We start from the raw sequence: 26,239 nt of genomic DNA on the forward strand, positions 1-26,239 counted from the left end.
TGATTGTCCCGAGGCGATGCAAAGAACTGGGACGTTGGGTAGTGTTTGTTACACTAGGTCAGCCTAGCAAGCAACACTCCTATAGAATGAGTAATTCAGTGACGAAAGGGCTGACGAACACAGAGGTGTGTAGTGGCAATGTAATACGGCTGTCTGAAGCCAGCTTGATAGTGAACCTTGAAAAAAATGAGTTCGGCCACACGAAGGTCACTTACCTGAGAATTGTGGTGACACAGGGGCAGCTGGCAGCGATGCAGGCTAAAGTGCGGGCTAACTCTGACATCCCAACCCCGACAGACAAGAGGGCCCTCAGAAGGCTCTTGGAGATGGTGGGGTACTGCAGGAAGTTTTGCAGTAACTCTGCGGTTACTACCCCTCCCCCCCTACTAAGCCCTTGCTAGAGAAAACTAAGTCGGAATGGGACGACCCTTGTTATTGTGGTCCGGGACGAAACCCAATGAGAGGTTACGTAGATCGCAATTCATCAGTGTTTTTGGCCACTATGAAGTTTGCTAAATTGGAGCCTGGTCTAAGGGATTATTAATAACACATATAAAAGGAACAGAAAATGTGATGGTTGACTGTCTGTCAGGTGTTGACAACTTCAAGTTCGCTGTATTAGCCAAATAGCTGATAAAGATGTGTATTTGTGTGTATCAAATAATGTATTCATGTTTGTAATTTTTACCCCAGTAAAAATCCTTAAAGGGGGGAAGTGTGACAAGAATACACATAGATTAAGATGTTAGCTGTCCTGTGCTGGCACCAGTGGGATCAGCAGTTGGTCTGCCACCTATCTTCAGGAGAGAGAGAGATAAGGAAAACAATGGAGCAGCATTTGGAGATGTTAATGAAGGGATGGGAGAGAGTAACGGAAGGAGAGCTGCCAAGATCGGCTCCCCCTTTGAACCCTGAACTGTTTGAAGTCATGGACAGGCGATACCCCAGCAGGGGGATAAAAAGGGACAGGTTCGCTAAGGCAGGACACACACGACACCCCGAGGTAATGAGACCCTGGAAGCGGTGCGTCTCTCACAAGTCGGTGGGAAGTTTTTGGACGGCTAGTCGCGGGATCAAGCCATAGACGCACAGGGTGGAAAGGCACGATCGGCGGGAACTTGGTGTGTGTCCACCCTTGCCTGGATGCCAGGTTCACCGCAGAGAAACGATCGTATCTGGAAACGGAGGAGTCACGGTCGGTGACCTCAGATGACATCACAAAGGACTCGCACGAAAGCTGACTGCGAAGGTCTGTGTGTGGAAGCCTTGAATATTCATTCGTTTTGCTCTCTCTCTCCTTCCCCCCACTGTCTGCGAACTGAACTGAACTAAATTGAACTGAACTTTGCGTCACTTTGAAATTGGTCATTTACCCCTAGACAACAATAGAGCTTGGTTAATCCTGTTATCTTAATTCTGTGTACATGTATGTCTATCATTGCTGAACTGTTGCATTTATTATCCTTTTGATTACAGTACTGTGTTGCTTGTTTCTTTAATAAAACTTTCTTAGTTCTAGTAATCCAGACTCCAACTGACTGATCCATTTCTGCTGGTTTGGCAACCCAGTTACGGGGTACGTAACAATAAAAATAGGTGGATTCTTGAAAAACAATACTTTACTTTATACTTTATTGTCGCCAAACAATTGATACTAGAATGTACAATCATCACAGCAATATTTGATTCCGTGCTTCCCGCTGTCTGGATTACAAATATTAAATATTAAAGATTTAAATTATAAATCATAAATAGAAAATAGAAAAATGGAAAGTAAGATAGTGCAAAAAAAACTGAGAGGCAGGTCCAGATATTTGGAGGGTACGGCCCAGATCCGGGTCAGGATCCGTTCAGCAGTCTTATCACAGTTGGAAAGAAGCTGTTCCCAAATCTGGCCATATGAGTCTTCAAGCTCCTGAGCCTTCTTCCGGAGGGAAGAGTGACGAAAAGTGTGTTGGTTGGGTGGGTCGTGTCCTTGATTATCCTGGCAGCACTGCTCCGACAGCGTGCGGTGTAAAGTGAGTCCAAGGATGGAAGATTGGTTTTTGTGATGTGCTGCGCCGTGTTCACGATCTTCTGCAGCTTCTTCCGGTCTTGGACAGGACAACTTCCATACCAGGTTGTGATGCACCCTAGAAGAATGCTTTCTATGGTGCATCTATAAAAATCAGTGAGGGTTTTAGGGGACAGGCCAAATTTCTTTAGTTTTCTCAGGAAGTAAAGGCGCTGGTGGGCCTTCTTGGCAGTGGACTCTGCTTGGTTGGGGAGTTAAAGGTTAAAGGTTACTAGGGATGGACAGGAATGTGGACGAGGTTATAATTAGATCAGCTGAGTGTATTCAAGTTCAATAGATTTTTGAAGAACAAGGAAATAGGTACAGGGATAAGTCAGAAAATTGTAGCTACATTTAAAAATAAAAGAAAAGCCGAGCATGAAAAGGGACCAAATGGCTAACCCCGCTTCTATGTTCTAATCAGTTCACTTAATGTGATACACCGGCCCAAAGGATGGATGTAAATATCGACTCTGTTACCATCTATTCCACAGCTCCCTACACATACTGTTGTAACAAAACAACAGGACTATTCTACTCAACATTTTCAATGTCTAAAGCTCTCTGATCACCATCAACACAGCTGTTATGGGAGTTTTTTCCTTGTTAGAGTGGTTGATCACATAGCAGCACAGATACAGAAGCATAAAGCACATAGAGAGTGTTCTCTGACATAACTAGCAGAGACCAAAGGCCAACATGAAACAATCTTCTGAAAGGTGGTGAATAGACTCATCTGGATTCAATCCAGGGTGCTGTAGAGTTGGTTGGATGAATCAGAATTAGTACACGTGACAGCCGCTCCCAGCTGTAACCATCACAGAAATCCTGGGGGTGGGACTAAATTAAATGGACATTTTGATTGGCATGGCACATCAAACTCTAAAAGAACTTAGTGGGTCAAGCAGTATTCATGAAGGGAGATGGACAGGCAACGTTTCAGGTCAGATGAAGAGTCTCAACACAAAATATCGACTGCCCATTTCCCTCCTTAGATGTTGTATGACCTGCTGAGTTCCTTCAGTGTTTGTGTGTTGCTCGAGATACCAGCACCTGCAGTTTTGTCCCTGTCTTGGTTAGCAGGGACCAGTTGGGCCAAAGGGCTGTATGATTCTATAACCACGTGTGACATGGAGCAGTGCTGTTTTCATAAGAGTGACTCGCATTGTGCAGATTTATCCCCACTCCCAAAACACAGCAGAATAGCTTCAACTTGCTCAGCTACGTTTACAAAGACACTGATTGACCAAATAAATCATAAAGCAAGAATGATTAAGAATCCAGCCAGGTTGTTATCTAAAGAGCGTTGATTTGAAGAAGCTACGCATTGGCAAATCCTATAAACGATTCCTTGCTTAACACTTTCAATGATGGCAGTCTCACATTATTCACATGATAACTCAGCCATGATGGCACAAGATTAAAGTAGTGAGAGCAGATTAGAATCAGGGAGAGAGAGATAGATAACAGGCAGACAAGTCCTTCAGCCCACCAAGTTTGCAGTGAACATCCATTTACAACCCCACTTTAATCTCATTTTATTTATCATCTCATTTCTATCTCATCCAACTTATTCTTCTCACCTGCACACAAAGCACGATTTACTGTAGTCAGTTAACCTTCCAATCCGCTCATCTTTGGGATGTGGAAGGAAACCGGAGCTTCCTGGGAAAACCCAGGAATCACAGGGAGAGTATGAAAGTTCCTCACACACAGCACCCAAAGTCAGGATTGAACGTGAGTCTCTAGTACTGTGATGCAGCATCTCTGTTCACTGCGCCACAGTACCGCCCGTATTGTCAGGGCTGGGAAGTACCTTGCAAATTTTGCCTTCCCCTAACTCATCAACAGGCTGGAAGTAAATTCAGTGTCTTGATCACTAACATGGTGGTCATCTATTAAAGATTCCAAACACCCAGGCCACACCACCTTCTCACAGCTACCATCGGGTAGAGAGCAGAGACTCCTGAAATCCACCAGGTTCAAGAACAGCTATGTCCCGTCAACCATTCGGTTCTTGGAGTGACCAGCACAATCTTAATCACTTGAGTTTACCAACACAATGAACACTTTGAACATCAGATGAGATAGAAATGAGATGATAAATAAAATGAGAGGAGATCCTGTAGAAACATATAAAATTATGAAAGGGGTAGATAAGATAGAGGCAGGAAAGTTGTTTCCACTGGTAAGTGAGACTAGAACTAGGGGACATAGCCTCAAGATTCGGGGGAGTAGATTTGGAATGGAGATGAGGAGGATCTGCTTTTCCCGGTGAGTGGTGAATCTGTGGAATTCTCTGCCTAATGAAGCAGTGGAGGCTACCTCAGTAAATATATTTATGACAAGGTTGGATAGATTTTTGCATAGTAGGGAGATTAAGAGTTATGGGGAAAAGGCAGGTAGGTGGAGATGAGTCCAGATCAGCCATGATCTTACTGAATGGCGGAGCAGGATCGACAGGCCAGATGGCCGACTCCTACTCCCATTTCATAAATTCTTATTGATCACTTTACACTAAAATGGGCTTTGCTTTGTTCAAATTGTGTCGTTACTTGTAAAAAAAATCATTTATCATTTATGATTAATTTATGTGTTTCTTGTGAAAGCTGCTATGTGCCTGTAGTGCGGTTGCAGGCAAGGCTTTCATTGCACCTACGCATACACAGACTTGTGCAGATGACAATAAACTTGGCTCGACTTGGACTGACCCAGTGGATGCCAGGGAGGAAATCACACATAGAGGGACACGGGTTAAAGGAAAATTCAAAGGGGTTGTGGGATTCTGACCTTAGCACTAGAGAGGTGAAACTAAAAGTACAAAGTGATACAAAACCCAACCTAGCCTCAGCCACTTCAAACATGTTTCAAACCCAAGCACAGATGTCCCAATGGAAAGGATGCCAGATTGTGAAAATCAGATTTATCACATCAGATTGGAAATGCAGATGAGTCATCGTTTCATAAGGAATGACTATTGAACTATCCAGGAGGTGAGAAGGGGAGTGATGAAAAGGCAGTGTTGCATCTCCTGTGGTTGCATGGGGAGTACTCAAAGAGGAGAGCACTTTGAGGAGCAGATTAAGAAGTCGAGGGCAAGGAGCCTTTGAAGTGCTGGACAAGAGGGATCAGGAAGACAGGTTTAGTGGTGGAATCCCTCGAAGGTGAGAGAAGTTGCAAAAGGTATCAGCCATTGAATTCAGAAGCTGATGGGCCCAAGGAAACACCATCATTTTCAAGGGTGCAGGCAGAGGAAAAGGTAAGGAGCTGTACGTTTTCCCCACCACCGCAGGGGTTTCCTCTAGGTGCTTCATTTATCTCCCACAGTCCAAAGATGTACCGGTTAGGGTTGATGAGTAGTGGGCATGATATGTTGGCACTGGAAGCACAGAGACGCTTGTGGGCTGTGCTGAGCACAACCTCAGACTGTGGTGGTCGTTGGCACAAACAACACATTTCACTCCATGTTTCAATGCAGATATAACTATTAATGCTAATAAATAAAGGAGCAGAAAGTGGATGAAGCATGGTTGGGATCTCGATTGGTGACGGTAAAAGGGAAGCTACGGTTAAAGAGAAAGAAAGACCACTGAGAGACACAGAGAGTGATTCTGAACCATTCACAACACCCACCCACTCCACTACCTTCAACACCAGTGGTACAAATATTCATCAACCTCAGGCTAGAACATATACCGTTACCAAAAGGCCTCTGGAGAGAGTGTGTCCCAAAGACTAATGGGCAGTTAGACAATAGATGCATGTAAACAAAACGCACAATAGTTCAAAGTAATGTGGTAAAATTTAAATATAAATCTATCCCCTCTCCTTTCTTGCTCCACGTCACAGACCACAATGCTGCACTGAAGCTTATGTTTGGGGATTTTAAAACTACTTGGAGTAAAATGTATTCAGTTTTTATTCAACCATATTATGCAGATTTATATAGTGACACTGGGGAATTCAGTCACACTTCCTCAACAGCTGTACACTCTGCAAATCATGCTTTGTAGCATCAGGTCATTTAGCACCACAACTAATTGTTATAATGATCAGATGGGTCAAAGCTACAGATGGGCTTAGGCATCATGAAATATTGTATTGGCATTCTACAAACGTACATCTGACACAGTACTGGCACTAGATACAACACAGAACTGTACAGCATAGGTATAAGCCCTTCGGTCCACATTGTCTGCACCAAATTAAACTAAATCCCTTCTGCCCGAACGCAATTCGTATCCCTCCATCCCTGCATATTCATGTGTCTGTCTAACAGCCTCTTAAAGACCACAGTGGTATCTATGATACCTTCTATCCTAGCTGACAGAGATGTGGATCAGTGGGTAGGGGACCCTGAGAAGGCTGTGGGTTCAAGCTCACCTCCAGAGACTCAAGCACCATACATTGCTCAACACTCCATTGGGAACGCCGCACCGTCAACATGCCACTTTTCAAATGGCCCACTAGACAGTCAGTCCTATCAGGTTGTCATAGCTGGGGGTGAGAGTGGGGACAAGCTCCCACTACCTATTAAATGCTCCCAATGGCGTGCACCTCAAATAGCCCCTGACAACCAAGTCCTGGCCTTCACATGTGGTTTAGTTACTAAGCCCAGCAGAACCATTTCTACTGACAGGATAAGGGGCGAAGGCGGGTTACTAGGGCCTTAAAACCAGTCGCTTCTGGCAGATGGGTGCTTGTCAGCAGTGGCTGGCAGCTCATCTAAGAGAAGGAAAATTCTGATCTCAAACCTCCGCTGCCTTGTGGCTAAACGCACTCATGGGGAAGGCTTTGGGAGTAAACTCCAAGGGACAAATCTGGAGCTGGAGTCCCTAAGGCAGTCCTACACTGAGTTCAACACTGACTGGCAACTTCTGGTACCAAAATGTATCGGTCTCTGCCGTTCCTTTGGGTTTATCGGATGCGTGGAAAGGGGGAGCTTGCTACATGGGCAACAGCTTGCTCTCCGTATCTAGACAGTGTGACGAGAATACACATAAAAATTAAGATGTTTGCTGGCCTGGGCTAGCATCAGTGGCATCAGCAGTTGGTCTGCCACCTGCCCTCAGGGGAAGGAGAGATAAGGAACAATGGAGCAGCGTCTGGAGATGTGTAATGAAGGGACGTGGGAGAGAGAGCTGTCTGGAGCGGCTCCCCCCTTTGAACCTTGAACTGTTTGAAGTGATGGACAGGCGATACCCCAGCAGGGGGATAAAAAGGGACCAGTTCGCTAAGGCAGCACACACACGCCACCCGAGGTAACGAGACCCTGGAAGCGGTGCGCCTCTCACGAGTGGGTGAGAAGTACCAGACAACGGCCAGGGTGGAAAGGTACGATCAGCGGGAACCCGGTGTGTGTCCGCCCTTGCCTGGGTGCCGGGTTCACTGCAGAGGATCGACCGCATCTGGAGGAGGGGTCACAGTCGGTGACCTCAGGTGACATCACCAAGGACCCGCCCAAAAGTTGCTTGTGAGCCATCTCGCCGGTCTGTGAGTGAAGCAGTGTTCTGAATGATCAGTTGTTCCTGTTCCATCTCTCTCTTCCCCCACGTTGTCCATTGCCATGGCAACGATTACTGCGAACTGAACTGGACTGAACTTTGAGTCATTTTGAAATTTGGTCATTTACCCCTAGACAACGATAGAGCTTGATTGATGCTGTTATCTTAATTCTGTGCACATGTGTGTTTATCATCGCTGAACTGTTGCATTTATTATCCTTTCGATTACTGTGTTGCTTGTTTCTTTAATAAAACTTTCTTAGTTCTAGTACTCCAGACTCCAACTGAGTGATCCATTTCTGCTGGTTTGGCAACCCAGTTACGGGGTACGTAACAACAGCTAGGTCACAATAACCATGGTCAGCTCTGACTGATAGGGGACTCAGACTAACTTATTTGTGCTTCTAGGCTCCGAATCCAGATGACCACTTCAAAATTCATTCTGAAAGGACACAAAATTTTCAGGAAGTGCAACTAAATATAAATAACCAGCCTCATAAAGATCCCAAAAGAAGGAAGTTCAAGCTGCAAACAGGGGATTACTGGAAATGCTTCAAAAGTTGCCATTAAGCATGGCTGTTGGGCACGGATCAGTGTGGAGCGGCTGAACACAATATCCGCAGCACTCCACTCCATACCGGAGCCCCTGTGGTACTGAACAGAGATTCATATACAGCACAGAAACAGACCCTTCGACCCATTTAGGCCTCGCTTACCATCAATCACCCATCTGGACCAATCCCACTTTTATTTCATTTTAATCTCCCTCCATTCCATCGGTTCCCCACAGATTCCACCACCCTCCTACACACTAGGGGCAATCCGCAACTGCTAAGTAACCTACCAACTTACATGTCTTCAAGAGGGCGGAGTAAACCGGAACACCACACCTGACCACAGAGAGAACGTGCACACTCTATGCAGGCGGAATCCAAAGTCAAGGCAGCACCATGTCTCTGGCACTGTGAAAAGCAGTGGTAGCTCCACGTTGGGGCACACTGCCTCCTGAGCAGTCTTCATCCATTAGCCACAGGGGATAGTGACAGTCACTCTGCTTTCTGGACACAAAACAGCCCCTCTGCGATACTACCTGGAAGCTGTAGCCCAGATCCAATACACGGAAGCATCAACCCCACTGGAGGCACCAGATCAGTGTGGAGCTGCTGAACGCAGTATCCACAGCACTAGGCTCCATACCGATGCTCCATTGGTACTCAGCCTACTACTGAACAATGTTCCTCCTCAGACCTGCCAGCAGCCTAGTTAACATGTGTGATTACGACAAGGTCTGTGTAACCTAATACACCAGCTCAGGCACAAACTTGCCAAGAACTGCTCCACTCCAACCGTCGAGGGTAGTCCAGTAGGATCATTCATTATGCACACTCATTTGATTCCCAGAGTCACTGAGACAGTCTGGACCCAGCCCAGTCACACACAGTGAAGGGAACAAGTTTATGGCTGCACATTACCTCTACAAACAGCTGGCCCCGACATGCTGAAGGGAAGCACAAAAGCAAACCAAAGGAGAGGCAAGCTCCAGATTCAGCTAGAATTCACGTATCAAGATGCTTCTGACAGTAGAGAGCAGTGTGCTGGTGAGGTGACGGGTTGGGTCCACTACTCTCCGCACCTTCTTATGTTGATGTGCATTCGAATTGCCGCGCCAGACCATAGTGCAACTAGCCAGGATACTTCCAACAGTACATCTGTAGAAGTTTGTTAGGGTGTTCAGTGACCAGCTGAACCTCCTTAATCTCACTTTTGATCGCATCTGTATGCTGGGCAGGTCATCTGATAAGTTAACATTAGGGAATGTATAGATAACCTCTCACAATTTCCAGATTGAAGGAGACAATGAGATGCCCCAGATCTACAGATCACGTCCTGTTGAAAGTATCCCGGCTGGGTGCATCATGGACCAGTTTGGTAATTTGAACATGTAGGATGTGAGAAGCTGCACAGTGGTGCAAACTCAGCCTAATACATCACGCGCACATCTCTCCCCAGCAACACGAGGCAACGCCTCGAAGAAACATCCATAATCAAAGATCTCCTATCCCGACCATCATCTTCACGTGACTATCATCAGACAGGAGCTACTCGGTACCGAAGACTGAAGTCCCAAACAACCACACTCAACAGTAGCTACTTCCCTTCAACCATTTGGTTCTTGAACCAAGTGGCCCAATTCAAATCACTCCAATTTAGCAACACAATGGTCACTTTGATCACTTTGCGCTAAAATTAACTTTATTTTTCTTCGTTCTAATTTTATTTTCTTGTAAAAATTGTGTATAATATTTGTTGAATTTATGTTTATCTTGTGAAAGCTGCTTATATGATGCAATGTACCCTTGATGCTGCTGCAAGTAAATTTTTTCATTGCACCAATGCATACGTGCGCTTGTGCTTTTGACAATAAACTCGACTTTGAACTTCGAGGCAACACAGGGATCATGACATACAACAAACCGCCACAACCAACATTCAGATCACAACATGACAAACAAGACAAAGTGTAGATCGAAGCATCACTTAGCCAAAATGCCTCTCTTTTCTTTGCAACAGGATCATTCACATCGGTCTGAAAGGTGGGACCACAGTTTACCATTTCTTCCAGAAGGCCATGCCTTTCACAGTGCAATCCTCCTCTGCATCATCCTCTGAAATGTCACATCTCCTTCGCACTAAACTCTGAAAATACTCAGCCTGCCAGTCAGCATCTTATTGGAACTAGCTCATTTCATCTTTGAATCTTCAGCAATCTCTATGCCTGGGTTGAATCAGCACAATGCGTGCTTTAAACATTCCACTTCACGGTTCAATGCTGACAGAAATGAGATGATGATTATGCATGATCTGTCAACCTCTGCAAATAAACTTTCCACATGCTCCATTCTCGATACTTGGCAGGAAAAGAACCTACAGCCCCAGCTGGCTGGTCAAATCAGAAACATATGGACCTCGCTTGGATTTGCAAGGATCATATGATTTAAGGCCAGGAGTCTAACTCTGGGAACTGCAGTTCCCAAGAAAATACTCAGGAATTCAGCTCTGCATTTCTACACACAGTTAGCGGGAAAATATGTCCCTCTGCAAAGAACCTAGAACAATACAGCACAGATCCAGGCTCTTCGGCCCCGATGATGTCTGTGCCAACCATGATGCCATACAATTAATCCCATCTGTTTGCACATGGTCTCTATCTCTCCATTCTCTGCCTGCTCATGATTCAATCACTGTTATTGTATCTGTTTTCACAACTGCCCCAGGCAGTTCCAGGCACCTGCCACTTTCTGTATAAAAGTAATCTTCCCTAATAAATCTTTAAACTTTCTGCCTCTCCATTAAAACTATGTCCTCTATGATTTGACGTTTTCACCCAGGGACAAAGGCACTGGTGATCTCCTCCATCTTTGCCCCTCCCCTCAGCCTCCAATCATCCAGAGAAAACAACCTAAGCATGTCCAAACTCTGCTCATAAATCATACTCTCCAATCCAGGGCACATCCTAGTGAACTACTTCTGCATCCTTTCCAAAGCCTCCATATCCTTCCTATAATCTGGTGACCAGAACTGCCCACAATACTCCCAAACGTGGCCTAACCAAGGCTTATAGAACTATAATGTAACTTCACAACTTTTGTACTCAGCTCCTTAACTCATGAAAGCAAGCACGTCATACACCTTCTTCATCACCGTTGTATCAAGGAATGCCCAATTTGTCATGCCTAACTTTATTCCAAAACTTTATAAAGAAGGAGGCAAATAAAAGTAATCAATATTCACTCTGCAAGTACCTACCAGTTAGTGCTCCATGGTACTAAGCTCCCCGGTTTAAGCAGGGAGGTTGATTAGAACATGGGAAGAACAGAAAGTGTCATTGCAGTAAGATTTAATGCAAATGGGTTAGTTGATGGTAAGCATGGTCCTGGTGGGCCAAATGGCCTGTTTCCATACTGAATCTATGACTCTATGAGGTTGCATATTCATTTTATACTTGAGCACACTAATTCTTGATGGAAAGGATAGAAGGCAGCAGAAGAAAAATATTCACAAAGCAAGTCTCAAAATAAATGTCCACATGTTTCTATTGCACTCTTATAAGAGTACTGAACACAAAAAAGATGAAGTGTGCTTTCTCAATCTACCTCACCACTGTCCTTACACGTTATTGTCTACCTGCACTTCACTTTCTGTAAATACAACACTATATTCTGCATTCTGTTATTACCTTCCTTCTCTAGTACCACAATGCACTGTTGTAATGAAATGATCCAAATGGATGTCACGCAAACAAAAGCTTTTCACTGTACATGTGACAATAATAAACCCTTACACTGATTTTCCTTTCTCAAGAAAGTGAAGCCAGTTATTTATTCAAGTGCATCATCGCCAGGAATGTCAGTCTGGATTACACACTCAAAGCCATAACCAGATTTGAACTAAAAGTTTTTTAATCATTAACTCAGTATGAGAACACCTTGAACACTTAACCACTTTGCATTACAATGGAACTTGATTTTGTCATTCTTCCTTGAGGGGGAAAAAAACACAATTAGAACAAACTTAATTTTTTGTTTCCAGATGTATGACAAATTTATACTTAATTTAGGCTTTGTCAAAGTTGAGTTTATTGTTAAATATTGAACAAAAGTTAAACACCATTTTTGAAAGAAAGAACACAATAAAAACAAAAAGAAAGTCCATTTTAGTGCAAAGTGCTCAAACTGGTTCTAGTGTTACTAAACTGGAGTGATTTTCTTGTGAATTTTGCTTTTATGATGTTACGTGCCACGGTGCTGCTGCTAAATGCCACCTGTGCATACAAATACTTGAGCATATGACAATAAATGACAATTTTTAGCAAAAGCTCACTTTGCAGAAGGTGCAAAACCAAGAAGTTTTGCTGGCACAGAATCTAGAGTATCTCTACAAGGCTCTCCGAGGCACTTCAGATAAAGTTGGTCAAGTGGTTGAAATGAATCCAATTCCCCAAGGGCTCTCTTTGAATCATGATGAATCACCATTGTGTGTATGCACCACACTACATTTATCACAGTGCAATATAGTACACTAGTTGTCCTAAACCACTATTATAAGTCTCCAAGACAGGAAGTTAATCCATCTCTTTATACAGTCCAATGCTCTTCTTCATTCTGAAAAGGCAAAACAAATCTGCCTCACACCCAAAAGCTATTCTTTCAGACGACAGGGAACTATGTCAGATTATCTGAGTGAGTTACACATCATCCTAAACTCCCAATAGTATTCGGTTACAGCATTTGGCAGTCCTGCGGCAGCTTGCCCCAAAGCATTTTTATGCCTCTCCCTTAGTCTACACACTCACCTCCTTCCCCCCCCCCCACCTCTTCGCCCTGACAGAGCCCGAACAAGAGATTTTGGCTGTAGATTTTCCCTGACAACGGCTCATCACGTTCTCGTTCAGCTTCCAGGTAAGGCAAAGGGCTCACTGTGCAAAACGATGTGGGTGTACAAGCATGTGGTTGACAAGGTGAAGGTCCCCACGTAGATCAGACAGGAGGAACAGATGGTGTGCACAAGCATCAGGAGAAGGAACGGAAAAGAAGGCTGACCTAACAGTAAAACATCCTGCATTCGTACATAGAGCTACAAGAGACTGCAGATACTGGAATCTTCAGCAACAGACAAGACGTTGGAGAAAATCAGCCAGTCAGGCAGTATCTGTGGAGGAACGTCAACTGTCCAGTTCCTTCCAACAGTGCTACCTAATATGGTAAATTCCTCCAGCATCTTATGATGCATTTGCACATGTTTAGGGTACAGCAAGCTAACAGTTAAATAACAGCCATGTCGAGAGGTTAGCAATAGATCAAACACAAAGAAGTATCTAGGGTATAGTGTGCAGGTCAGAAAATGGGACTTAGACAAAGAATCATCTACAATCACAATGAAAGAGGAGCCTTGAAGTGCCAAACGGTCTACTTGCCATCCTACTTCTGGTTTCTATGTTTCACTGGAGAGAATGTGGGCGTCAGATCAAATTAGAGTACCAGTATTTTTTTAAAAAAAGAGGTTGGACAAACTTGGATTGTTCAGTCTGCAGCTTCAGAGGGTGAGGGAAGACCTGAGAGATGTGTTTAAGATTATGAGAGGCATCGATAAGGTAGACGGTCAGAGTCTTTTCCCCAGAGTAGAGAGGCCAAATACGAGAGGACATGTATTTAAGGTGAAAGAAGGAAAGTTGTGTGGGCAATATTGTTTTTATACACACAGAGAGCGCTGGGTGCCTGGGATGGGCTGCTAGGGTTAATAGTAGAAGCAGATTCGACAGTGGCATTTAAGACACAGAGGGATATGGATCACATGCAGGCAGAGAGAGTCAGTTTAATTGGGCTTCGTGTTCAGCACAGCTTAGTTCAGTTAAACTCCATTCCCTGGTCAGGTTTTGTTTTATTCAATCGCAGGGTGTTGGGGACCACTGACGAGGTTCACCACTCTCACATTTGAGAAGTTGGGGCTGCCGCCTCCTTAAACCACAGCAGCCCTCCTGGCGAAGGTGTTCCCACAATGCTACGGGGAGTGTGTTCCAGGATTTAAGCCCAGTGATGATAAAGGAACGGCAATACATTTCCAAGTCAGGATAAAGCACACACTGGAAGGGAACGTATAGATGGTGCTGTTCCAAGGTGACTTTCCCACCTTAGTTTACAGCAGGTCAAATGTAAGGGCAAAGCATACAGTTAATGTTCGGATCCTTAACAGCTCTGATATACAGAGGGATCTTGGGGCCCAAGCCCACAGCTCATTAGAAGTGGCCATACTAGTTAGTAGGTTGGAAAAGCAGGGTACAATATTCTTGCCTTCAATAATCAGGGTGCTTAGTGCAAATGTTGGGAAATCATATTACAGCTGTATAAAACTTTGGTTAGGCCACACTTGGAGTATTGTGTGAAATTCTGGTTACCCCATTACAGGAAGGATGTGGACGTTTTGGAAAGGGTGCAAAAGTAAGTGACCACGATGTGGCCTGGATTAGAGTATAGTCTAAAAAGAGGTTGGACAAACTTGGATTTTCTCTGCAGCATCAGAGGGCGAGGGGAGACCTGTCAGATGTTTTAAGATTACAGGAGGCATCTGCAGGCAAAGATATTCAATTTAATTGTGCATTGTGTTCAGCACAGACATAGTGGGCCAAAGGGCCTTTGCTGTGCTGTGATCAAGAGAGAATCTGGCACGAGGATGAATGGACTATCCACATACTTCCTGAATCTGACTACAAGCCAATCTCCATTCATTCCACAGCACCACAAGCAAAGATCACCAGTTGTGGGGTAGAAAAGAGGAAATCCTCCAGAAAAAAAGTATTTACCTAGCAATTCATTGTCATAGCAACAAAGAAGACAAGACCTGGAGACATCAAGGCCTTTACTAATGAGAAATATTTACCATCATATATTCAATGAAGTGAAAATAACTCTGTTAGGAACCAAATTCTCAACATGGCCACGTTCAATATGCCGAGTTTCCCTAGCAACCATTTACTTTCCAGTGAGCTCCTGAAATGATCCCTTCTGCCCACCCCCCACCCCTGCATTAGTACATGCATGACAGTGTATGGAATGCATCATAGATCACCAATTCCTCTTCTGAAGATTAAAGATTAGCTTTATTTCACATGTACATCGAAACACACAGTGAAATGCACTGCTGGCACCAACAACCAACAAAGTCCGAGGAAGTGCTGGGGGCAGCCCGCAAGTGGCGGCATGCCCACAATTTACTAACGCTGGCCCGCAAGTCTTTTGGAATGGGAGTAAACTGAAGCACCTGGAGGAAATCCATGTGGTCACAGGAAGACACACTGTGCAAGCTCCTTAGAGGCAGCAGCAGAAATTGAACCCCAATCTTCCAATTGTTGGTACTACAGAGCATAAAAAGAAACAATACACTACCGTGCTGCCCCCGGGTCCTATGCTGTCTGAATACCACCTCCTGCCAAACCTCAGGGACACCCTGAGAATCTTTTCTGCAGGCATACTCAGCAAATCTATAGAACAGTAACTGTAAACAGTAAAACTCAGGAACTGTTAACTGTAAACAAACTGTGCAAATGCAGATATAAATAAATAGTAATAAATAACGTGCAGGAAATAACAATATAACAGGATCCTTAAAAGAATCCTTAAATGACTGTGGCTACCCACTTCTGTTCAAGAGTCTGATGGTAACTGTCCTGGGAAAACATCCTCCCGTGTCAGCCTCAAAGTTGAAAAGTATCCCTGGTCATTCTAAGCCTGAGAAATTATAGGCTTAGTCTATACAACAGTGAAGGAAGAATAAAGAAAAAAATGGTGGTGCAAGTCCTGAGGCACTTGTACATTCTACCTGATGGCAGCATCAGGTGATGGATCACAAAGATGAGATTATTCCGATTGAACAAATCAAGGAGTACAGGAAAACAGGGCTTCCAGGGGAACAGGACAGGTCCTGACAGAGGTCACAGCATACAGAAGTTCTAATAGGTTAGTAGGCCCTTGTGATGCCCTTGACTGACTCAATGGCAGATCAGAAAAAAAGATCTTTCAAGAATCAGTAGGTTCTGGCATTGTACTGATCTTTCAAGAATCGATAGATTCTGGCATTGTACCGGATTTCTGGAAAATTGCAAATGTTACTCGGCTATTTAAGAAGGGTGGGAGGCAGCAGAGAGGAAACTGTTAGCCTGACATCAGTGGTTGGGAAATTGTTGGAATCGATTATCAGGGATGAGATTACGCAGTACCTGGAGGCACATGACAAGATAAGTCAAAGCCAGCATGGTTTCATGAAAGGAAAATCCTGCCTGACAAACTTATTGCAGTTTTTTGAGGAAATTACAGGCAGAGTAGACAAAGGAGATGCAGTAGATATGGTGTACTTGGATATTCAGAAGACCTTTGACAAGGTGCCGCACATGAGGCTGCTTAGCAAGATAAGAGCCCATGGAATTACAGGGAAGTTACAAGCATGGGGGGAGCACTGGCAGAAAACAGAGAGTAGGAATAATAATATTCTGGCTGCCTGCTGGTTACCAGTGGAGTCCCACAGGGGTCAGTGGTGGGACCGCTGCTTTTTACGATGTATGTCAATGATTTGGACTATGGGATTAATGGATTTGTGGCTAAGTTTGCTGATGATACCAAGATAGGTGGAGGAGTGGATAGTGTTGAGGAAACAGCCTGCAGAGAGACTTAGGTAGTTTAGGGGAATGAGCAAAGAAGTGGCAAATGAAATACAATGTTGGAAAGTGTATGGTCATGCACTTTGGTGGAAGAAATAAACAGGCAGACTATTATTTAGTTGGGGAGAGAATTCAAAATGCAGAGATGCAAAGGGACTTGGGAGTACTTGTGCAGGATACACTAAAGGTTAACCTCCAGGTTGAGCCAGTGGTGAAGAAGGTGAATGCAATGTTGGCATTCATTTCTAGAGGTATAGAATATAAGAGCAGGGATGTGATGTTGAGGCTCTATAAGGCACTCGAGAGACCACACTTGGAGTATTGAGTGCAGTTTTGGGCTCCTTATTTTAGAAAGGATATACTGACATTGGAGAGGGTTCAGAGAAGATTCACGAGAATAATTCCAGGAATGAAAGGGTTACCGTATGAGGAATGTCTGGCAGCTCTTGGGCTGTAATCCCTAGCGTTCAGGAGAATGAGTGGGTATCTCACAGAAACATTCAGAATGTTGAAAGGCCTGAACAGATTAGATATGGCAAAGTTATTTCCCATGGTAGGGGAGTCTAGGACAAGAGGGCACGACTTCAGGATTGAAGGATGTCAATTTAGAACAGAAATGCAGAGAAATTACTTTAGTCAGAGGGTGGTAAATCTGTGGAATTTGTTGCCACTAGCAGCTGTGGAGGTCAAGTCATTGGGTACATTTAAGGTAGAGATAAATTGGTTCTTGATTAGCCAGGGCATCAAAGGGTATGGAGAGAAGCCAGAGAGGTGGGGAAGACTGGAAGAATTGGATCAGCCCATGATTGAATGGTGGAGCAGACTTGATGGGCTGAATGGCCTACTTTTGCTCCTATATCTCATAGTCTCATGGTCTCATGGTCTTAAGACAGACAGACCTCCACTGATTGAAGAAATACCTTCTCACCTCAGTCCTAACTGATTTGCAATAGTAATTCCTGGTTTGCGACATCTCACCCTGGGGAAAACATCCTCCCACATCAGCCTCAAAGTTCAATTGGATCCCCAGTCATTCTAAGTCTGAGAAATTATAGGCTTAGTCTATTCAACAGTGAAGGAAGAATCAAGAGAAAAAAAAACTGTAAATGCTAGAAATCTGAAATTTAAAAAAAAACAGAGAACCATTTAGCAGGTCAGGCTGTGGAAAGAGAGGCTGGTAACATTTCAGGTTTCTTGGAACTGAGAAGAAAAACCAGTTGAAAAACTAGCAGAGCAGGTGGAACATTGGGAACTTTTCCAATATTAGACTTTGACAAAGTTCCACTATGGAGTTAGTCAAGAAGGTTCAGGCACTTGGCATTCAAGATGAGACAGTAAATTGGATTCGACATTGGTTTCGCGGAAGAAGCCAGGGAGTGGTAGTAGATAGTTGCCTCTCTGACTGGAGGCCTGTCACTAGCATTGTGCCACAGGGAGCAGTGCTGGTTTCATTGTTGTTTGTCACCTATATCAATAATCTGGATGATAATGTCATAAACTAGATCAGCATATTTGTGCAGGACATCAAGATTAGGGGTGTACTGGACAGCGAGAAGGCCATTAGAGCAGCAGGATCTGGGTCAGCTGGAAAAATGGGCTGAAATATGACAAATGAAATTTAGTCCAGACAAGTGTGAGGTGTTGCACTTTAGGAGGACAAACCAGGGTAGGACATTAAGTGAACTGTAGGGCAATGAGGAGAGTGGTAGAACAGAGGGATCTGGGAATACAAGTCCATAATTATTTGAAAGTGGCATCACAGGAAGATAGGGTCACAAAGAGAGCTTTTAGCACAATGGCCTTCTTAAATCAAAGTACTGAGCATAGGAGTTGGGATGTTATGTTGAAGTTGAACAAAGTATTGGTGAGACCAAATTTAGAGTATTGTGTACTTACCTACCTATAGGAAAGATATCAATAAGATTGAAAGGGTACAGAGAAAATTCACAAGGACGTTACCGGGAATCAAGGTCCTGAGTTATGGAGAAAGGTTGAATAGATTTTAAGACTTCATTCACCCAAACGATGGTGAATCTCTGTGAGCTTCTTTCCCAGCAACTGTTCAGGTCCGTTAATGATTTCTGCAAAACTGAGTTAGATTTTTTGGATGTACGAGATATGCAGGTTAGAGCAGGAACATGACTTTGAATTGAATTGACTTTACTTCTTACATGTATGTGAAGGATGAGGAGTAAAAATCTTTATGTTACACCTCTGTCTAAATGTGCAATCATAGTGATTTATAATAATTTATAATAAATAGAACAGTCAATGAAATATAGAGTACACTCAAACCAGCGTGAGTAAATCAATCTGATGACCTGGTGGAAGACGCTGTCCCAGAGCCTGTTGGTCCTGGCTTTTATGCTGCGGTACCATTTTTCAGATGGTGGCAGCTGGAACAGTTTGTGGTTGGGGTGACTCAGGTCCCCAATGATCCTTCTGGCCCTTTTTTCACACCTGTCTTTGTAAATGTCCTGAATCATGGGAAGTTCACAACTACAGATGCACTGGGCTGTCCGCACCACTCTCTGTAGAGTCCTGTGATTAAGAGAGGTACAGTTCCCATACCAGGCAGTGATGCAGCCAGTCAGGATGCTCTCAGTTGTGCCCCTGTAGAAATTTCTTAGGAAGGCGGCAGAGGCAGTAGAAGAAGCAGAGTCCCAACTTCGCCACAGAGACGTTGTCGGAATAGTGAGTAAGGACAGACAAGGCCTGGGATGGGAGTCAACAATCAGGTGGAGGGAGGCCAACCCTAAGGACAGACGGCACTTGGTCCAGCAGGAGATAAGAAAGAAAGAGGAGGAGGCTAGATATGTGCGGGCAGTGGAGATAGGGAGCCAAGGGACTTGAACAAAGTGGGAAACAGAACAAAGAGTGTTGACACAGGATGACATATGGAAATATACATCTTTCCAACTTCAGTTCCTACTGAGGGCTGTGTGTGATGTATTACCAACTCCAACAAACCTATGGAACTGGGGAATTACAGAAGACCCAACGTGCCATCTGTGCCAGAAACCAGCCAACCTAGAGCATATCTTTTCCTCATGCCAGGTTGCCCCTTCCCAAGGCCGGTACAGATGGAGACACGACCAGGTTTTGAGAACACTCGCCTACACTTTGGAGACAGAGAGGGAAAAGGACCACAAAAAGGACAGCCAACCAAACTTCATCAACTTCATCAGGACCTGGGAACATGCTGCAGCAACAAACAGGTGTAGAGACGGTAACCTGAGCATGGCAAAGTACTGGGAGATGAAGGTCGATCTTGAAAAGAGGCTGGTGTCCCACCAATAGTACAGACCACACTTTGACCAGACGTTCTACTATTGTCAGAGAGTGCAAAGAAGCTCGTGGTGATAGGGGTAACAGTACCATGGGAGACCCGATGCTGAGAGGCTCACGAGAGGAAGCTTGTCAGGTACGAAGACCTGGTGGCAGACTGCAGATGGCAAGGCTGGCAGACGTAGAACTTCCCTGTCGAAGTGGGGGCAAGAGGATTTCCCGCCATGTCATGCTGGAAGATGATGGCAGCTTTAGGGATAGAAGAGAGAACGAGGAAGAGAGACGTTAACACCATGGCCCAAGCAGTAGAGAGAGCATCCAGTTGGCTTTGGCTGTGAAGGGACGATGGTAGCTGGATGTCTGACCGTCGGGGGTAGAAGACCGATCACCTTCTGTGGTCCCACCATCCCGAGGGTATTCCGGGTTAGGGGATGAAGCGTTTAAAGACGGATGGACCCAGCTGATGACTCAATGGTCCAGCTGCAGAAACATCACAGCTGTTTAAGGTAATGCCTCAATTGTCTGAGGTGAACGAGGCACTGTTGTGCCCTTTTCACCACCCAGTCGGTGTGTGCAGACCACGTGAGGTCCTCGGTGATGTGCATGCGGAGGAACTTAAAGCTGTTTACCCTCTCAACCCCAGATCCATTCATGTCAATAGGGGTTAGCCCATCTCCATTCCTCCTGTAATCCACAACCAGCTCCTTTGTTTTTGCGACATTGAGAGAGAGGCTGAAGCAAAAGATTGTGATCCTGCTGAGAGGCTGAAGAGACAGAAGGAGCCGAATAGCCTACCTCCTCTTCTGTTCTTATTGAACATGGGCACCAGCGTGATTTCTGTGTGCCCTCAAGCTGCAGTAATGATTGCAACCTCATACAGGGTCAGGGCTGCTGATGCAGATTGTGCAACTGGCTTCCTGTTATCCACCCTCACGGTTAAATCAGAATTCGAATTCCCAGAGCTGCAGAGGTTGTTGTTCCAGTCAGCAGGGCACCACAGAGTGGCACAGTCTTGAATCCAATGTTAATGAGTACATGCTTGCTTTGCTAATATCCTCATTAATGCAAGAGCACAATGCACTTGCAAACTACTACCAGACCCTGAAGCCTTACGCTGCACACAAGGCAGTGCTGGGTTGAGTCAGCAACAAGCGAGCTGTCTCAAATCCCAATGCCTCCCGCATTTACAATCAAATACAGGGTAACAGGAAGCTTCTCAAAATTCTCATCCTCGTTTTCCCACTACTTTTGTATCCTCATCAGATCCTGTTTTCTAATCCCCTCCAGTCCCTCCCTGAGGTATATGGACCCCAGGAACCGAAACCTCAAGGCTGATCCTTTACTGTACTAACCCCATGTATTTTGACATCTTTAGTGTCTAAAATCTCTTCGACCTCCATCTCCAATATGCTCCAGCATCTGAGCCTCCACAGTCTGCCTGTGGGGAGAATCCCAAACATTCACCATTCTCCGGGTGAAGAAATTTCTTCTCAAATTTATCCTGCATTTTGGGAAGTGGCCCTCTTGATTAAAGTCAAAGTGGAGTTTACTGAAATATGGCCATACTCCTATGCATGGGTGCAATGGGAGCTTATTTACAACAGGCACGTAGCATCATATAAGTAATACTCAGAAGAAAAACGTAATATTCATTAAACATAAATGATGCACAATTATTTACAAGAGGAAAAACAATTTGAACAAAAACAAGTCCACTTTAGTGCAAAGAGATCAGAACAGCTAGAGCATTGCTAACTCCTGCTTGGGCTCCAAGTTCTGACATTCCCTCTTTGACTTCCAATACACACTCAGTAGCCACTTTACTAGGGACGCCAGTTCACCAGTGCAAGTATCTCATCAGCCAACCATGTGGTGGCAACTCAGTGCATAGAAACATGTGCAAACATGGTCAAACATCAGAATGGGATCTAAGTGGCTTTGACCAAGGAATGATTGTTGGCGCCAGAGCATCTCACGAACGGCTGATCTCCTGGGATTTTCACACACAACAGTCTCGAGAGTTTACAGAAAATGATAAGAAAAGCACACAAAAAAAAAATCCAGTGAATAGCAGTTCTGTGGGCGAAAATGCCTTGTTAATGAGAGATCAGAGGAGAAAGACTGTTCCCAAGGAGGACAAATTAAAAATCATATAACATGATGTGCAGGAGTTTTTGCGTTTTTTTTCCCACACAAAGAGCGGTGGGTATGTGGAACACGCTACAAAGTGTGGTGGTAGAGGAAAATACATTAGGGACATTTAACAGACTCAGAGATAGGCACATGGATGAAAGAAAATGGAGAGCCAATTGGAAGGAAAGCATCAAACAGATCATGGAGTAAGGACTGTACTGACCTGTATGTTCTATGACAACACAGGAAGGCCCTTCAGCCCACATGTTGCACAAACTAATTAAACTTATGATGCCTAATTACTTTCTGCCTGCACATGGTCTCTGACTCACCATTCTCTGTATACCCATGGGCCTATTTAGGAGCCTCTTAAATGCCTCTGTTATGTCTGCCTCCAGCACCACCCCTGGAGGGGCATTTCAGACACCAACCACTCTCTGTGTAAAATACAAACAACATAAGCACCTCCTTTGAACTTTTCCTCTCTCACCTTAAATGCAATCTCTCTAATATTTGACATTTCTACCCTGGGAGGAAGATATTGGCTGTCCATCTCAGCCTCTCAAAATTTTATAAACTTCTAGGAGGTCCCTCCTAAACCTTCGCCACTCCAGAGAAAACAACCCTCCTTATATCTGACCTCTCCTTATGTCACAGACTGGTAAACCTCCTCTGCACCCTCTCCAAAGCCTCCACATCCTTCCTATAATGGGCTAACCAAAATTTAATCCCATACACCAGATGGGGCCTTACCAGGATTTCATAAAGCTACAATCCTCATCCTCTCTCCCTGACTCCGCACATCAAAACATACAGTGAAATGTGTCACTTATGTTAACAGCCAACAAGGTTGTGCTGAGGGCAGCCTGCAAGTATTGCTATACCTTCCAATGCCAACACAGCATGCCCACAATGCTTGGCACAATACAGAACGTACCATGTGAAACAAGCCCCGTTCCTCCCTCTCACTTACCCACGTACACCAAATCCAATCCTGAGCCAAAACCTCAATAGAGATCGCTTGAGTCTCTCACACTGCTCCTCCCATCTCTAGTGCTGGCCACACACTGAACTGCTGAAGGATCAGTAATTTACAATGAAATATCTCCTCCGATAAACGCATCACTACTTGTCTTTTATTATCAGAGAAACACTCCAGTCATGGTTTGGTTAATGGCTTCTTCAACATTTCCACAGCCTGTACTATTTTGCAATGTTTCCTATATCCATTTTCCGGGATCTAAGTTTATTATTCGGTCCCAACTGAGAAGATAGTGGACAGCTGCCTTTGTGAACCACTGCAGTCCCTCTGGTGAAGGTGCTCCTATACTGTTGTCTGGGAGGAACCTCCAGGATTTAGACGCAGTGATGAAGGAATAGGGATAATTTCCAAGTCAGGGTGTTGTGGGGATGGTTGGAGAACCTGCAAGTGCTGGTAGTCATCATTGTTCTTGAGGATAAGATGTAAAAACAAGGTCATAGACTTACAGCATGGTAAACAGGCTCTTATGTTTAACTAGTCCATACCAACCAAGGGGCCTAACTGAATTGCTCCCACATGTCTGCATTTGGCCTATATCCCTCAAAGCCTTTCCTATCCATGTACCTCTCCTACTTCCTCTGGCAGCGCATTCCATATACCCACCACCCTCTGTGTGAAAACGTTGCCCCCTTTAAATCTTTCATGTCTCACCTTAAACCCATGTCCTCTGGTTACAAACTTCCTACCCTGGGGAAAAATCTGTGGCCATCCACCTTATCCATGCACCCCCATGAATTTAAAGAAATGTTGGGAAGTAATTTCTGGGTTATGGCTAAAGTTTAACTTTTATTTAATTGAAGAAAGATTATCTGGTCTATTACCTCATGTCTGCCTGTGGGATGTAACTGCTCATGAAGATGGCAGCCCTTTTTCTCTGATTATTGGCTGTAATGCATTTTGGACTGACCCAAATCAATAAAAGGTGCTATATAAACGCAAGCCTTCCTTACTGGGTGGTGAAAGTAACTCTCTCTTCTCCCCTTTCCCATCGAGCAGATGTAAGTGCTGGCGAAGACACACCACCAGACTCAGGGGCAGCTTTTATCTTGCGGTTATCAGACACTTGTATGGACATCTTGTACGATTAACTCTTGATCTCTCAGCCTATCTCACCAGGGCCCATGCACTTTATTTGTGCAGCTGGATTGCACTTTCACTGTCACTGTAACACTATATTCTGCATTGTTATTGCCCTTTCCCCTTCTGTACTAACTTAACGTATTTATGTATTGACTGATCTGTCAGGGTGGTACGCCAATGAAGCTCTTCACTCTAGGTACATGAGACAAAAGTAAACCAGTTACCAGTAATGGGAGACGCTGTGGTGATGCATTTTCAGGTGGTTCACACTGCAGTCACAGTGATCCTGAAGAGAAGGGCCTGACTTAAAAGGATGAATGGAGTGGCGATCAAACATTGTCCTGGATGGCGTTGAACTCCATGTGCTGCTAGAGCTGTACTCATGCAGGAAAGGGGAGCGTTCCATGTCACATTCCTTGTAGGTGGCAGAAGACATGCAGCATCATCTCTAATGGGAAAGGGAACCCAGGGAATGTTCCAATAGCTTCAGGAAGCATCTTAAGGACATGCCCTCATTTTGCATCCGAACAAATTCTTTTCACTGTCAAAGTCCTATCACCTGCAACATATTAGTCTCCACAAACTTCTCTAGTCTTGAGTAAAACAATCTCAGCTGCTCCTCTTCCCAAGTAACTTAACAATGGGCCCGTTCATAAAATGAAACTAGTTCCCTCCCACAGCCTCAAGCTCCAGGCAGCCTCTGATGGCAACTCTTTCAGCGGTGGTGGCAATCGCACCTGAGACATGTTCTCACAGGTTAAATGTTACACACTGGTGCTGGATCATCTCACTGAATTGCAGGGAATGAACCGCATTTCCCCATAATAATGGACACCCTCTTGACAACACAGACATCAACAATCAGACCGACACCATTTTGAATTCTAAGTTACTGCAATAAATGCCACCAACTTTCTTTTAAACACTTTTGCATCATTATTTGTTGAAGTGGAGTCACAAGGTGCCTAATCCAACCACCTAAAGAAATCACTGTGACGTTCCAAAACCCTTTCACAAAATGAATACTGCTTCAAGTATTCTGTCACAACACAATAACATATACCTGCAATAAAATAACACTCCAATGCCTGGCAACATTTTTGTAAATTATAAGTGAATATTAACTGGAATGATCAATATCCTGAAGTCCAAGCTTATTTATATTGGAGGGAGGGAAGATCAATCATTAGCCCAGAGTTCAATCCTGAACTCCAGTGACAAACCTCAATAGATATTATTCTGGGTTCTAGGAATCCTTGATAAACATAGGAATTTGGTTACACAGTACAAATGGTTAATCCCAGTGGTCTGTGCTGATATTTTTAGTTCAAGCATACTCCAACCCTACTTCTCTTCCAAATATTTGATCCCTTCATTCCTTTTTCCCCTTATCTGTTCATCCATATTATCCTTAACAGCATTTCTGTCCTCAACCCCTCTGAGTGGGAGTGAACCTCACATTCACAATACTCTCCTGCTTCCCCATGAAAGATTTATTTAGGATTACTGATACCGGCATATAGTATATCGAGCATAGACCAGTACAATGGACAAGATGCAAAGGAACTCAGCAAGTCAAGCAGCATCTGTGGAGGGAAATAGACTGTTGACATTTTAGTCCAGATGAAGGTCTCCATCTGAAATGTTGACTGTCTATTTCCTTTCACAGATCCTCCTTGACCCACTGAGTTCTTCCGCCAACTTGTTTCTTGCTCCAGATTCCAGCATCTGCAGTCTCTTGTGTCTCCAAAGAACAGGACAGCCTAGGAAGGATCAAGTGCCCTGAGAAGTGGAAGAATTTGCCCCGTGCCTAGCCAATCAAACATCTTTCAGCATCTTAGTAGATCTCCACTGGTATACGCTTGATCTTCCAAAGTACCAGCTGATCAATCATTCTTTTAACAGTTCTATCCTGAAGGTACCTGTCCTTT

The 26,239-nt window shown here is 44.3% G+C and overlaps 1 protein-coding gene across 2 annotated transcripts in view; it reads right to left on the reverse strand.

Annotated features, from left to right (window-relative positions):
• Positions 1–26,239, reverse strand: part of tspan5a (tetraspanin 5a) — a 104,745-nt gene that overhangs the window by 72,202 nt on the left and 6,304 nt on the right. The window lies entirely within an intron of this gene.

The sequence above is a fragment of the Mobula hypostoma genome, chromosome 4, assembly GCF_963921235.1.
Source record: "Mobula hypostoma chromosome 4, sMobHyp1.1, whole genome shotgun sequence".
Classification (NCBI taxonomy): Eukaryota; Metazoa; Chordata; class Chondrichthyes; order Myliobatiformes; family Myliobatidae; genus Mobula; species Mobula hypostoma.